The sequence below is a fragment of the Cygnus olor genome, chromosome 4, assembly GCF_009769625.2.
Source record: "Cygnus olor isolate bCygOlo1 chromosome 4, bCygOlo1.pri.v2, whole genome shotgun sequence".
Taxonomy (NCBI): Eukaryota; Metazoa; Chordata; class Aves; order Anseriformes; family Anatidae; genus Cygnus; species Cygnus olor.
The window spans coordinates 49,934,442-49,950,770 of NC_049172.1; the positions used below are offsets into that span (position 1 = coordinate 49,934,442).

A 16,329-nucleotide genomic window follows, 5' to 3' on the forward strand; every position below is an offset into this window, starting at 1 on the left:
ATGCGCCCAGGCATGGTTTATTTTGGAGGCAATCCCAGCATGTAACATGAAATGAGGAGAGCCAGGTTTGCCCTTTGCCACAGGACAGCAACTGAGCCTTTTCAAGCAATTCTTCTGTAGAACAATGGTGTTGAAATGGCTCCATAATCACGCACAGCTCAATGAGCACATGAATGGGCGCCCTGTGTTCCTGTGCACTCTGCCATCCTAATTACCCCTGCCTGCTCCTGCAGGGGGTCCCCTCTGAGCTCTGCCCTTCTCTGCCTCCCCACCAAAGCAAGCTCTTACAGGCTGACTCGTGTTTGCAGGAAGATGAAGAAGGTGGCCTTCCAGGCAGGAGGAAATCCCTCTTTTCTCTCCAAAAGCATAGAAACACAACTTAAACAAGCACAGGGCCAGTTCAGTGGTGGGAGTGGGAATTTGGCAGCCTGGTCTTCTGGCACAGAAGACACACTGGACCAGAGTAAGGTGAATTGGTCAGCTGAGCCAAAGCATCCGTCCTACAGCCTCTTGTTTGTCTTCTGAGATTGACTTGGGTGATGCAATCTTCCTAGAAATCTCTGCGTTTCTTGTAATATCAAGCACTACATTAGCACAGCTCAGAAAGGTACAATTAGCTTAGCTTGCTTACTAACCTGGTTTCAAGAGCCTGTAAAAAAAGACTAGATCATTATTTATGATAACACAGATCTCGTAGGGGCCACTGTGCCCCTAGATGCTGTCCAAGCAGTTGTCAGTACAAGCTCGAGGGAAGCGTCTGCTCCTTAAAACCCTCTAACATCTGTACAGAAGGCAGCATGAGGGTTCATCTTAGCACGTCATGCCTCTACCCAGTTGTACCCTGCTAATTATGAACCCCCAAAGTCACGGATGTAACATAGAGAAGGACTGTACCGAACCAGCAAACAGACCATTAAAAAAGACCCTACTGGACACTAGCTGCTGCATTTGTTTTGCAGCCATGGGTATGGTCAACTGATGTAGGTCTTTTCTGCTCATGTAGCTGAATGAAACTCCCCCGTACAGTATGTGTGTGGAAGGAAACAGTAGGCAAAAGAATTTGTGTTGTTTGTGTGTTTTTTGTTTGTTTGTTTTTAAGGGGAGATGTAGAGAAGACCTGATTTAAAAAGCAAAATAATAGGATCTGTTTAAAAACTGACCTTTATGAGTCAGTCCTTGAGCAAAACTCTGCTTTGCTTTATGCATGCTTATGGAAAAAGGATGACCTAGACTCACTCACAGTTTTTTTTCTTTCATTCTTTCTTTTTCCTTTCAGAGCCATCCTCTCAGTATCTCTTCCCTTTCTTGTCCTAGCAGTTCTGAAATATTTACTTCCACCCCATTATCTTTTATGGTACTTAGCAGCGCTGTCATTTGTTATTTTTAGAGCTTTTCAAACAGCAGACGGTTTCACTGCAGTTTTGCGTGTCTTTGCTGCCTACTAATGTTACTTTAATTTTTTTTAAATCATGTAGGTCTGTGTGTATATTATGGGACTTTCTATCTGGGTGAGTTAACTTTCTGTTTCCCTTCTGCTTATTCTCCATACACATAGTTGGTGCTGAGGTTCTAATTCTTGCCCTGTCATCTGAATTAATTGTTGGGGGGCAGTTTTGGTTTCGTTTCATCGGAAGGAATTCAATTTGTGCACTCCAGGCTTTCTCTGCAGTGCAAAAGGAAGCACAGTCAATGAGCAAGGGGAAGACTCTCTTCGAAACTCCAAATCCAACCTAACCCCAACATAGATGCATCTGGTGGGACTTAAATGCTTACACCATAAAGGTACTTTTGAAAGTGAGTCAGAATTGTTTCACGACTTCTCTACAGGCATTTTTGAACAGAACACACAGAGTAATGCCTGTAAGAGTGGTCGTGCATGGGTATCTGGAGTGACAGCAACACCAAATGCCTGTTCTATCTCAGCTGGTTGTTTGTGAGATTTTTTTAAACAGTCTTTAGATCTGTTAGATGTTCTTAGGCTTGAGGTTTGAATAGCACAATAAGAAGTTTTTTTAGAATAGAGTTTGTTTTGTATAAAGTTTTCTTTCTAAGATGACAGAGATGGTAGATAAAGATGTATTAGAAACGGATATTTTGTGTGTTTTGTGTGTGTACTTGCCAAAAGCCATGTCCTCATTTGATTTCTAAATTGTTCAGACTCAAGTGTTGGGAATTTACACTCAGATCCCAAATGCTCTACCCAAGTGGATTTATAAGCATAAAGAAGTCTGCTTGCACAATCCTGACCTCTTTTTAGCCTGCATAGATTTATTGCTAGATATACTGCATCTGTAAACTTGACCTTGGGTGAAGAAAGGAGCTCTCTTGCAGTGATGCAGTGCAGCTTGCCAAATTAAGTAAATTCTCTATTTGAGAATGCCCTTTCATTTGTTAAAAGCACGAATGAGTATATACTGAAATGTTAGCAACTAACAGATAATGGCCTGTTCTGCAAGGCATTCCTATTTATCAGCTTTTTGCAAGGTATCTCTTCTAGCACAAAACACACAGTTCTTGACTCCTTTTATTTTTATTTTTAAGTGGCATTTGCAAACCTCTTTGTAAGTAGCAAAAAGAAATTTATGAGACTTGTTCTGTTAAAGGAGGACGATCAGATAGACAGCTACCTTTAAAAAGCCTGCCACTCCTTTGGAAACTTTCCTCTTTTCCCTAAGGCCATGCATTGAACTTCAGAGGCCAGAAAGCAGCATTAAGGCCAGGAATGGTTGTATACAATGGCATGCCCCTTTTCAGTCTAATGAATGTGTAAAGGGATCATTTCAAGTAGTTTATAGAATTGCGGGTTGTATTTCTGTTTCTTTGAAGTAGCTTTTCACACTGACTTGTGCTAAAATTCATGCCTTCTCCTTAGGGCGGGGAACCTCCTAGACAGGTCTGTCAGAGCAATTGGCTTAACTCCTTTGACTGGAAAGATATTGCAGTATTGAATTACCAAAGGGATTTCTCTAAAGAAGAGAGAGAAAGAGACTTGGGGAAGGAAGGCATGGGCTGCCTGTCCTAAAAGGGTGACCAAATAGCCTTTGCTTGTGCTTTGCAAAGAGCTGTCTGATCACACTGCACAAGTACTCCTTTATAGCTTGTAGCTGCTGAGGTCCCTGAAAAGATGATAAAAATGTGTTCAGTGTTTCCGTACATCATTTAACAGCGGTTGTTGCAGTTACTGGATGGTTAAGGTGCAATCTGGGGGTGGGGATATAAAGGCCATCGCTGTTGAGAAGTGATTCAAACCATGAAGAAAGTGTGAGACTCCCTGTTAAGCATGGGTGTTAGGTGACACTTCACACCTCAGGCTCTGTTTCAAGGTGGTTTAGAATATCTTATGTATATAACTTAGAAGTGAAATCATACTAATACAGTGATTTTACATACCTTAATACAGTGTGGAAAACTTTAATACCCCTGCAATTCATTGGCCTGTCTTCTCTCTTGCCCATGTGATAATAGATTAACCAAAGCAGAAATAGTCCACCCATCATTTTATAATGGAGGATCTTAAAGTGGGGGGAGGAAATCCCACCGTTAAAACCAGAAGGAACCCCAGACATTTATTAGAACAAAGGCTCCTATGTGTTATTACTTGCATTGTCACTTCTGAAAGAGTCAGTAGTGGTGTACTGTTCAGAAGAATTTGACCCACGGCCTTTTTTTAGCGCATCTATTCTGTTCTGATACTAAGTGCATGGTCCATCAGTTGAATAAATCTGCCTACCTGTATAAGTAAGCCACTCTGTAGCCATTGCTGCAAAGAGGCTTGGTCAGCTATTCAAAGTGCAGTGTTGAGTGATCGGATCTGGGATTCTCTATGCATTCAGGCTCTCCTGAATCTCTCACAGCAGGTTGGCAATCAGATCATTCTTACCAACCACAAAATAACCTAAATTCAGCCGTTAGGGATGGAAAGATTGAATCTGGACACTTATCTTGCTAAAATCTAAAATAACATTTTTCGTTGGTCATTGAGAATACGCTGGATGTTCCATGCACTTCCAACATCTCTGATTTATATCACCAGAGCTCTGATGTGTTTTTTTTTTTTTTTAGTGAAGTTCAGCATTGCTGCAGTATTGCTCCCTGCAAAGCAAGGCACAAAATGCATTTTCAGTGAAAGTAGAGTGCATCCCACCCAGTTCCCGTCTTAAAATATTTTCAATAGTTCTAAGATGCTTACATTTTGAAAATCCTATTGTAACAAAGCTACGTATTGACAGCCATGGAAATAGCAATTGCTGTTTTTAACATCAAGTAGGGGAACCTAAGGCAGCAGTAGTACAAGCTTCGTGATGCTTCCCAGCATCCCTGGAAGATCCAGCCTATCTCGTGTGCCAGTTTAGTCTTCGGTTTTATTCTGATCAAACTGGGTTTGAGTCTTTTTTGCAGGTAACTGTAAAAGCAAAGAGGGTTCACCAACTCAACGTGACTGGAGTTGTGGTTCTTCTGTAAACAGGCATGCCTTAAGAGCAGTGAGTGCCTGAAGAAAGGTACTTGTGCCATACACTGACTCTCCAGAGATACCTCTTCTCCAGAAGTCCCTTGTCTCCTACATCTCCATTTGCCAAAGGAGCTTTTCTGAACTGGTTTTTGCAGAGCAGATTGGTGCAACATTTTGAGCCTAATTAACTTGTGTTTAAACTTTGGCTCTAGTACTCCTGGAACTCTTTAAAACTTCTGCCCAGGTTTACTGCTAATCTCCTTGAAACATAACTAAGATGATGTCACTTTCAAATACTTCATTTTCAGTAACTTTGCATGGATTTTTTTTTCTCGTAAAGATGTAAAAATAACACTCTCACTTTAACTTACAAGCCAGTAGAAAGATTGCCAGCAAATCCAAATTAATATTCTCTGACAAGAATATGAGTTCACCATGTCCCACAACTGCTCAGTCTTCCAGGGTTTCATTTGATAGTGTTAAATGCGTCTTTCCTAAGTGTATTTCCGTTGAGCTAGAAGTCACTGAATCTCCTCTAACATCCAAGGAGCTTACATGTGCACAGAGCTGTGCAGATTTGGGCCTTGCAGCCTGTACATATTGCTCTTGGCTCACAGCGTATCTTTGATTCTGGTCATCCCTATGTTCCCTGTCCCAAGGGCAGCAGAGCAGCTACTCACACTGAGGAGCTTCTCGTGTTAAGGAGGATGCTCCAAGGAGCAATAGATGCTCAGTCTATCCTGGTCTTCAACCCAGCACTTACTGCCAGGGCAGACTGGGTGGGAACAGGGACAGGCTCAGGTATGCTGCCTCCAATTCTTCTCTTATGCTTTGTAGTAAATGTCAGCCATGTTAGGTCCTATATTCTAAGCCTTATGTGTCTGCAGTGGTCTGACTTTTTAATTTATTTTTTTTCCCATTCCAGTATTTTAAGTCTCACTAAAACATGGAACCTCTTCCTCTCCTTGCACGAGACTCACAGACTGGTACTTCCTGACGTCTGATTCTTTCAGAAGCTGCTCTCAAAACTTCAGCAAGAACAGAAGAAACATTTGCCCAAAGAAAAGGGTTCTCCTCCTCATGCTCAACCCCTTTTTCTCTGCTTACCTCTTTTTTTCTCCCTTGCATATGCAATTTTATTTTTATACAAACCATTTCTCTGATGCACTACTCCTTTTTACTGACTCCCTTTCTGTAATTCCTTCCATATGCTTATTGTCCTTTAAAAGTATGGAGTGAATGATTTCTACTGAGGTCATGTCATTTTGTTTGCATTTTTAGTAAACGTGAAGAGCTTGATTGGAGCCATTTAGGCATTTCAAGTATGAATGTCTTTTTCCTGAGTCTTCTATAAAAACAGAATGCTGAATTTTGCAGAGCTAGCCTGGCAAGTTCAATAAACTAAATAGGCATCAATGTCATAAATTTATTGATAAGTGCGGTTGTTTTTTTATAACATTCCTCTGTAGTTCAACAGCTTACTAAACATTGAAAAAAAAAAAAAGAGCTTTCTACTGCACATTTTCAAAATGGGCTTAATCTTTTGGCAGAGCCTCCTCATCCCTGCTGAGTGCCAGTAGTAGCCCACCCCTTGCTGTAGCTCTGTGTCTAACCCCATGGCATCAGTTCAGTGGCTGAGCAGCCGTGGCCTGGGTGTAGCCAAGGAAGTGGGACAGGCTCGTGGTATTCAGTGAAAGTGGCACATTTTTTGCTGTCTGATCACTGTTAAGAGCTGGGAAGTAACAGATCATGGCTTCTCACTCTATGGCAATGATGGATGGACTGCTCTGTTAGCACGACGCCTTATGAAAGGCTGGAGTATGTTTGGCAAGAGCATCCTTAGACGTCTTAATTGTGAAAATCCAGCAAGGCTTAACTGAGCATGTGTGAGTGATGAACTTTCAGAGGTTTATAGCTCACCCAGGCTGGAGGAAGCTCTCAGAGGAACAAGCAAATGCATGTCCCTGGCTCTAGGATAGGGCCATAGCAATACACCACATCCCTGTTCTCTAGAGTACAGGCAGCAGGAGGTGTTTGGAATATGCTTTTTCACAAATACCCTCTGCCTCCTCCTTCCCTCCATTCACCTAAGCTTTCTAAACAGTGAGGTGGTGTATTTAGTTTTCCATGCTGCCCAGAAGGACCTGGTGCGAGTCCTTCCCTGTGAGAGCAAGTCACAGATCCTACAGAATCCCATCGGCCAGCCCCATACGCCAGGAAACCTCCTGTCTTTCAGAAGCTCAACACATACAACTAGATTCGAGCCTTCTGCTTTCCTTTCAACCTTGGCTTTTTCATTCATTTGTCTCTGTGGTGACCTTTCCACACTTCTTCAGTGCCAAAGCAGCTTGGCTTATTAGGGAAGTGAAAGAGCTATGCATCTGTGGTCTCCGATGGCTTTACTGTTCCTACCAATCTTTTCCAACAGCTAGAGAACTTGCTCAACATTTATGCTTTGGGAGAAGGAAAGAGAATTGTAATGACTTTCTGTGGGGAAAAATATTTTCATTTCTATTAGAAACCGATTCCCAGCTTTGAGCACTTTGTCATTAGCGGGTTGTAAACCTCTCAGACAGCCTGTCCCATAGCTATCCACTGAGCCATTTGTCAGGAGAGAAGAATGTGCGTGGTGAAATTGGTCACTGACAGCCTGCAGCCAGACTGAACCACGCTTTTAAAAAGGCTGCCAGACATTTCTACACTTTTAATAGTCAAAATCCTACATTAGCATTTATGAGAACGTTTATATAGCATTTGGGCAATTGCATGGTGGTGTGTTTTCTTTCCTAGATGTAGTATTAAATCTCCGAAATGTAAAAATTAAGTGAAATGATCAAGGGTCTATATGGAAAGAGAGCACTAGGGAGGTGTCAGAACACCACCAAACCAGGCCCCCTCCTCCTTTCCAGGCAACCATATCATCTCATCTCACTTATAACCATGTCAAAATCCACCTTGAAACTGTCATTATTTCCAACTTCATCCAACGACTCTCGCACAAAGGCTCTTTCAGGACCTTGTTCCTTTGATGGACGGATACTTGATTTTACTTTTCAGTTTGCATATCTTCATTCTTCCTCTTGCTGAGCTGAAAGGTCCCACTTTTTCCATATACAAAAGGTTTCTCATTTCTGTAGTCATGCTCACAGGTCTTCTTTATACATATTCCAGTTTGAAGTCACGTATCACAGGAACAAGTGACCAAAACTGTTTCTTTTGAAGCTTTATCCTTTTTACAACGTCTGTATATCTACAGGAAGTATCCCATCTGATGAGTTTTGCATGCTTCATGTGGTGTTGGTAGCCCAGAGTCATCCCTGCATCATTTAATACCAGATTCTTCTCTTTCTGTTCTTCTCCACTGCAGTCCCAGCTGATGGAGAGATTTCTTATTATTACCCACTAAGTTCATGACCTTGGTGAGCTTTATCTCATTTTGCATTGCTGTGCTGTTCTGGTGTGCCTCATTTCTGTTCCTTCAGAATTCATCTTGTATAATATTTCAAGCTCCCTCTGCCTTCAACAAGACCTCTTAATTTCACCATTAGCAGTTTCAACATCAAACTCCTGCTACTTGTGCACAAGTCAGTAATAAAAACAGCATGACCAGTCCTCAAGGAACTCTCCATCCAGCCCAGGCTGTTGTCTCTCCTTCAGCCTGTTCCAATTCTTTTGCTAGGTCCCATCTCTTCACTCCAAACTAATTCTCTAGGTGGCATCGTATCAAATATTTTGCTGAAATCCTTGACTGACCAGGTTTCTGCCAGCTGAACAGTCAGTTATCTCACCCAGAGAGCTGCATGATGAGCCTGGCTATGATTTGCACTTGTCAGCTTTTGTTCACCCTTTTCATTCATTTTTAGCACTCAGTTATTCTTTTCTTCAGTATCCGTTTGAACTCCATGCCTATTTAAAAAGCAAGTCACTAGACTGTAGCTGCCTCTGTCATTTATTCCTCTTGTCTTACATTTATGTACCGTATTCTGCAGTTATTCAGTTTTTCAGTCTTCAAGTGAATGCAAGTGGGCATATGCAGAGAAATGCCTCGCAAACAACACTGTGGGGGCTGCATGTTTACAGCCTCTGTGACTCATATCAAATTTGCTCAACTTACAACTGCAAATATGTTTTTATAGCTGCTAGTTCTGCACAAACACGCTCTGAAAGCCAACCTGAGTCCATTTTGGCTCACAAATCGGAGCTTCAGATTTTCCTGTTTTTCTGCTCAGTCAGGATTTTAGTTGGACATTGCTTCATGCTGCTTTCATCTGGCTCCCTTTCTCTAGAAGGCTTCTCTGTGAAGACAAGGCCCTGAATTTTGACTCCGGACAAGCTAAAAGAAAGGCTGTGTAAATAAAAGCCAGACACAATAAATACACAAATATTCTGAAACATATGAATGTTTCAGAATATATGAAACATTCCTCACAGATAGATTACATTCCATTTATGATTCCCAGGATAAGAATAAGGTATAATCTAGCTGTTCTCTCTGTACGTTTTCCCTTCTGTTGTGCTGGCATAAGCAGAAAGTAGGACAGCTTATTTATATCTGCAGAGTAATCATTGCTGACTTTGAGTGTACTGGGGACTGGTGGTAGCATCTATTCACGGTTGTTTTTCAGAAGAACAGCACAGGCCTTATTTTGCTTGTCATACTTCTTCTGGCCTTTAGTTTGATCCTTTTTCTTATCCCAGATTGCTGTTAGAATCATCCAGGTTGGAAAAGACCTCCAAGGTCAAGTCCAACCATCGTCCTGACCTACCGAGTCCCATCACTAAACCATGTCCCTCAGTGCCACGTCCACACCTCTCTTAATACCTCCAGGGATGGGGACTCCACTTGCTGCCCATTCCAACACTTGACTACCCTCTCCGTGAAGGAATTTTCCATCAAATCCAATCTAAACCTCTCCTGCACAAATTGAAGCTGTTATTTCTTCAGCTTTTTCCCTATTGATGACGTGGGCCTTTTTTGGAAATGGATATTGTTTCACAGGCAAAGCTTTCTGAAGTCTATCTGCAGTCAGAGAGATTCGCCTTTCCCAGAGAGTCCTTGGGATGAGATAATGAGTGTGGACCACGTTCCTTCCATTTGTTTTTCAGATGGCTAACACTGTTAGAGATGAATCCCACTTCAGAGTATTCTTTAAATGGCCACTAATCAAAACAAAACAAGTGCAGCTCTGCAATAGCAGCAAAAGGTCCAATTAAGTGCCTAGGAGTGCAGGATGTTACAATAAATTATGACAGGAAGATTCAAGACCAGTAGAAGCACTGCAGAAGCTTAAATGTGATTTCCCATTTAGTGCAGGGGAATTGCTGCTTTAACTTATTTCCCTCATTTTTATTTAGTTATTGGGGCTGTTCAGCCGCGGTAAACAGGGAAAATACCTGTGTACTTTCTGAAAAAGGTACACTGAAAAACAGCATATTTTCCAGATGCCATATGGAATAACTTAATATGATGTTTCTAGTTCTTTGGTATGTAAAAATCTTTTTTTAAAAAGAGAGAAAGGTCCCCGTATGAGGAAAAGAAGACCTGATTACATTCCAGATAACTGAAGTAGTCGCAGTTTTACATCTGAGGCTGCTAAAAGCTTCTTGAACAAAATGGCAGGGAAAGTCAGCATGACATTGGCTGAGACTGTAGTGGTGCCGTTGCAGAGTCTGTTGTAAACAATATTTTACTTTCCTGAGAGAGAGTAGTAATAAAGTATACAGGGAAGCTTTATCTTTAATCTGTGTCATTGCTCGGGAACACAAACACTTTCTAACTCCACGGTAGTTGACTCCTGAGGCGAGGTTCGCTGCTGCATGGAGGCTGCTGTGTTACTTGCCTGATGCCTTCACACCACAGGTGAGTTTACCCAGCAGAAAATATGGTTTTGGGTTACCAGCTCCTCGCCTCAACAAGCAGCGATGGGGCAGAGAGAGGTTTTGAGCAGCCAGCTGTTGTTATTCAGAAGCACGCAGCATTTCCACCACAGAAGCGCCCCCGTGTTCACCAAGCGGCTGGCAGAGTGCAGGCAGTGCATGACTGTATTTCCAAGCACTTGTGGTATAGCAAGAGCTTTGTACAAATTGATGGTTTTCTTTTAACACTGAGAAACAGAAAGCCCATAAACGTGTGGTTTCTTGTGGTATGGGCTGAGTCTTGGTAGAGAAGGGTTTCACCACAGCCTTCCACCAAAGCAGATGGGGACATTCAATAACTAGGGCCATTTTCATGATCCAAAACTGGGATGAAGAGGCAGAATCCTGCTAATAAATAAATTTACTAAAACGAATTGCAGTGCCCAGGAGGTGACATGAGAGTTGTTTGAATCAGTATCTCCTCTGCCATCCTCTGGTTTGTCGTCCTCCTGGTACCCTGCAGTTTGTGGGCTGACCATGTCAGGAGCAGGGGAGGTAGCTGTGGCCTGAAGCTCAGGTGTTAGGTGTTTTTATGGCCAATCTACTCACTGGAACCCTGCAGCTGCTCTCCAGATATTTGTTGGGGTCACATATGTACCTTTTCCTACTGAGCCATGCCAGAGCCCCAGGTGCCCACTTAGAGAAGGCAGCATACAGTGCGCTGTGGTTTCAAGGCTTGCATGGAAGTGTGAGGCTTCCTGCCTTCTCTGGTCGGTTTTATGCAAGAAAGAACCGTACAGGCGAAATTCAACAAGCCATTATGTATGCAGTCCCAATTAATTATACTTAGTAGTGAGTGAGGCAGCATAACACTGTGAAAGGTTCGATCAGGTTCAATGCTGAATTTGAATATGGGAGGAAAAGCTGAAGATGTGATTTTTCAGTGTTTACATTCATATACGTCCTCATACAATTCTTCTTTATGCAGAAATTATTCATTGAGAGCAGCTGTCACAAGCTGATATAAGGACTTCAGAACCAAAATTAGTAAATATTTTACCTTTCTGAAATGAAAGGTGGTTATGATAGGCATCTCAGGAGTACACAGAAGTGTGCTAGAAAGAGATTGCTGTTCTGAACTGTGAATGTCTGATTTGTTACAACAGAATTTTGACTAAAGATGCCTGTCTTTACTAAATAATGATGTAGTAGGAGGCAGTTGGCCGTATTTGTACACCTGAAAGTCAGACCTAGGGATACCTCACTCTCCATATGTTTCAGCTCGTGCTCAGTGCATCCAGCAATAGGATTCTCCATAAGAAAAGGTCATGGCTACTTGTGGGAAAGGGGGCAAGGAGCAAGGCTAAACTGTGGTGTAGTGCTTAGGAAAAATATAAAGTTTATTTCCTGATTTTCCACTTTCAATTCCTCCTCTCCACTGGCTTCACTACATGTGGTGCATACATGTGGAAGTGTGTCTATGTCTACTGATCATATTGAGAACGTATTAGATTTATTATTATGAATATTTCTATCACAGTTATATGATTGCCAATGTACAGACAACTTGCAAAGGACAATTGTTGCCTATATCCTGGTGGTCTCAAGTCAAGGCGCCTCTGAGCTGCGCTTGCACAGTCCCATGGTAGCCAGCAGGATTGTGCTGTTACAGATCAACCTCATTGCTAAATTGCTGTTGTCAGTCCTTCAGACTTGATTAGTTGATTGCATTTACTAAGCTCTTTGTTTCCTAAAAAAGAAAAGCAAGAAAAAAAAAATCCAGTTAATATTGAAATTGCATGTCCTCTTTCATTCTTAGGCAGGCACAATTTAATGAAAAAAAAATCCCTATGCTTCTGCTGTATGCTTGAAGCATAAATCATGTTACACTTTATTCTTTTGGCAACAATAAATAAGCAGGTGTTGAAATTTGATGACAATATTATGAGTGTTTTTCATTATTTCTTTTTCCTGGAAACATTGACAATTTATACTAAATAGAAATGACTACAGATCCCACACATTTTCTATCATTTGTTGTTTCTTCAAGACTGTGTTCAAATCTGTGTTTCCACCAAGCATACAAAATGTCCTATTTGTTTTAAAGACAAAAAATGTTGATTCTTAAGTGCTACAAGAGAAAATAGAACATTTATAGACCAGTTTCACAAGCTGTTCAGTTGTTTGTTAAGTAGCACAATTATTCCTGAATCTAAACCAGATTGTTGAACCCTAGTTCAACAAAGCACTTAAGCACTGGCCTAACTTCATCCCATCACACCTTTTAAGTTGAATGTGTGTTTACATTTTCTGCTAAACTGAGGCTTCTGTCAGCATCTTTTTTATCTATTGCACATATTATGAATTATTAGCTGTTTTATGAATATGAGTTTATTCTGCTTAATACTGCAGGATATTTCCTCCCTCCGCACATGTGCTTGCAGCACGTACTGCTGATCATTTTCTTCATTAACTGATACTTGCAATCTGCATGACAGTGTGCTTTTTAGTGAACAGAAGGAAAAGAATAAAAATGAGCATCCCTTGTGTAATTTTTTGGTTTTGCTCTGTCTTAGTAGCGGCCAGCTGCAGCACAGGCAGACCCAGAGAAAGGGGCAGCTTGGCACGTGATGTAGTTGTTCATACTTTGGAAAGCAATAGTGCCACACTGGTCCATCTTCCCATGGCAGGGTTTCTTCTCTTCTTTTTCAGATCCTTTCCACAGCCTCACTTCTTTTATTTTGCTTTTTACTCAAGACTATCCTTTATGCAGTCAATATGTCTCTTGTATAACAATAATTTCCATTTAAAAATTAACATAAAGTGGGATAATGTATGCAGTGCTATCTGTATAGCTTCAATTCCTTGCTGCTTTATTGTTGTTCTTTCTGCACATGCTTTTTTTGTTGGTTGTCGTTCCTTGGTTATCCACAGATTGTTAGATGTTTGGACTGGACTGTGTTCTTCTGATCTCTGCAAAGTGCAGTGCACAGTTTCAGTGCATTATAAGAGCAGATGAACACAGGAAGACTTTTAAATCATTTAGATGAGTCAGTGTTATCTGCTTTCATAAAGGGAAAAATCTTGTATAAAGGTACTTTTCGTAGGATGTTGTTCTTACAGAGATGTGAAACATTCCCAAAAGAAGAATTATCCTTTGAGACAGTGCTCCAGTGATGACTTCAATTGAAATAATTTTACGGTGGGTGGTGAAAAATATAAACAACCATTTAAACAAAAGCCGAAGAGAGAAATTTGCAAAGGCCTCTCCTGGTTTATTTCTGACACCAAATGGATTACTGTTTTTGCACAGATATTTCCATGAAATTCATGAAGAGCAAACGCCTCTGCAAAATATGTTTTTCCTAATCTTATCAGAGCCATAGTGCTCATTCCAAATCACATAGTCACCTATGCTGGAGGCTAAGCTATCATCTAGCTTTTTACCTAGACACAAAGCTTTCTAATATCAAATTCTGCTAAGGTGACAGACAATTCAGCTTGCTTTTATACCAGAAGCAAGTTGTTCATGATTCATAACTTCAAAGATTGATTCAAGCATTCCAAGTACACGTGTGCGATGTCGTGCTTTTCAAATAGACAGCTAGTGGGAAAAATGGCAGCAGTTTTTCTCTGCGTATTCTGCAGGGGAAGATCCGGAAAACAATAACATTGCATCAGGTCATTTGTTCAGCAGATCGATACAGTGATTCACCGGAGACAGGTTTTTGTCTGCAGCGTGTCTGTGTACGCAGGAGGTGCCACACAATCGATCTGGTAACACAAACGGAGGCTGTCAATACACTGAAACACGTGTGCGCCTTGCGTTTTTGACAAAGTTGTGACGCTTCTGTATGAAAGAAGGAAAAAAACAGCCCTAGACATTGTGAGAAAGAAGTAGGCAGTGAATGGCTGTGCTCTAGAATGGCGGTGGTGCTTCCAACATCGCCCCATCCGTGGAGGTGCTCAAGGCCAGGCTGGATGGGGCCTTGGGCTGCCCGGGCTGGTGGGAGGTGTCCCTGCCCATGGTGGGGGTTGGAGCTGGGTGGGCAGAGCACGTCACCTTGCACTGCTTGTGGGAGTACCAGAGAAGGCATTGCACAGTCTGCTACACAGGAAACTGTTCTCTCTAATGCACTGTCAAGTGCTTGATAGTTAGAAAAAAAAAAGGAAACCCTTCCTTCCTTCAGCCACTAAAGGGTATGCTTCTGACTTTTCTCCTGATTGGTTTCTGCCCTGCAAACCACAGTAGGTAATCATTGTGGCTCTACTTGTCAGCCTGCCCTGGTGTGAGCCTGCAGCTTCCTAAATCAAGTCAGCGGCTCAGACAGCAGCTGAGCCTCTGCCTGAGCTGCTCTGTGGTGTCTACAGGATCATCCACCTACAGTTGGTGGCCATAAACGTTTTAAATAGTGTTTGAAAATCAGGCACAAAATAAGAACACTCTCCTATTGTGTCATTAGCATATGCCATGAATACATAACAGCGCTGCCAGTGTCACTGGAATGCATTTCAACAAAGGCAGTCCTGTAAGATGCTTCACAGAAATCTGAATCAAAAATCAACAGAGGAGTTACCAGAAAATGTCCACTGATGCTGGGTGTTACTTTTGGTTACAATCGCTTTGCATATTTGTTTCAGAAATGAATGATTAGTGACAGTGCGTAGTAGGACTTCTATTTCTCTTAGAGCTGGGATGGTGAAGGAGGGGTGAAGGCTGGGTGAAGGCACACCTGGATGCTTTCTGTGATCAGGATGTCAGAAGTGAGCACGGTGCAGCTCAAACAATAAAGGTTTCTTCTGAAGTTACAGTGAAGCTATGAATTCTAATGCCATAAATTAACTTTATCACTCGGGAGAGCTTATTGTTAAGCATTTTTTGTTCTGACATAGTTACACTGAACAAGGCTTTTACTCTTTCGTTCATTTCTCTTCCAGTTGGGTAGTGCAGCATTAGCTGAACAGTACATAAAGTATATCAAGAACAGTGTGTCATCTGATAGATTTTGTGCTTGAATTTCAAATATTACAAAAACTGGAGATCCGTGATATTTCTGTTTATGTGACAGCTTCATTTCTTCCTACCGTGAACTCTGTAAACTTGTTACAGCACATTTTTACCTACTGTTAGCATGAAAGCAGTCATAACAGCATAGATTAACACAGAATTGACACAGAAAAGCTTTCAGCCTTTTCGTGCTCTCTCTCCTGGAAAACAACTTTAGAGTGTTTTGGCTAACAACGAATCCTAAAATTTAGTTTCAATTTTAGAAGGTAAGAAGTGTCCTTTTGGAGAAACAAGGATATTATTCTGTTCATAGTTACAAATTTAAAATAAAAGGTATTTAAGGGATATACTATAATTCTGCTAATTTGAATAAAGGAGAAAATAATAAAATTACAATCTACCATTTAATGCAGCTTAATCACTTATTATCCTTGTCAGTTTTCAGATGGATTTTCACCTGTTGTAAAGCAAATTGGGTAAAGAGGCCTTTTTGAACAGATAATTATACCTAACATTAAAATGTCATTGGTTTTGTCTTCCTGTTAAAAGTATTGTTTTTCTTCAGTAGTTGATAAATAGATTACAGCTATTCACTTTAATTGTGATCCTACATCTCTATGCAGTTATGTTATTGTAAAGCTGTTTTCACCAATTTAAGCTCAGTGAGTTCCAATTTGGCTCAGATCTTATCAACGATCTTATCTTATCTCAGATCTTATTGGGAAAGAAAACATCTCTTGGAAATTTCTCCATTACCATCATTCCTAGGCCAACACATTGAAACAGTCTGATGCATTTTAAAAAAAATTTAGGTAGGGTGGTAATTTTCTGAAGGAAATGTTTTCCAGTCATTTCTGCAAGCCTGCCTTGGCGGTATCAGGAACACACAATCCAATTTGGCTGTGAAAGCAAAAAAATAACATTGTTGGTATTCTCTTCCATTGTCCAAGCTAAAGAAGATGGAAAAATGAAACAAAAACACTGAAAGACTCATTTCACTTTGTTGTTGTTTTAA

The 16,329-nt window shown here is 41.1% G+C and overlaps 1 protein-coding gene across 1 annotated transcript in view; it reads left to right on the forward strand.

The window, feature by feature from the left end:
- SCFD2 (sec1 family domain containing 2) overlaps positions 1 to 16,329 on the forward strand; it is a 194,904-nt gene that overhangs the window by 157,131 nt on the left and 21,444 nt on the right.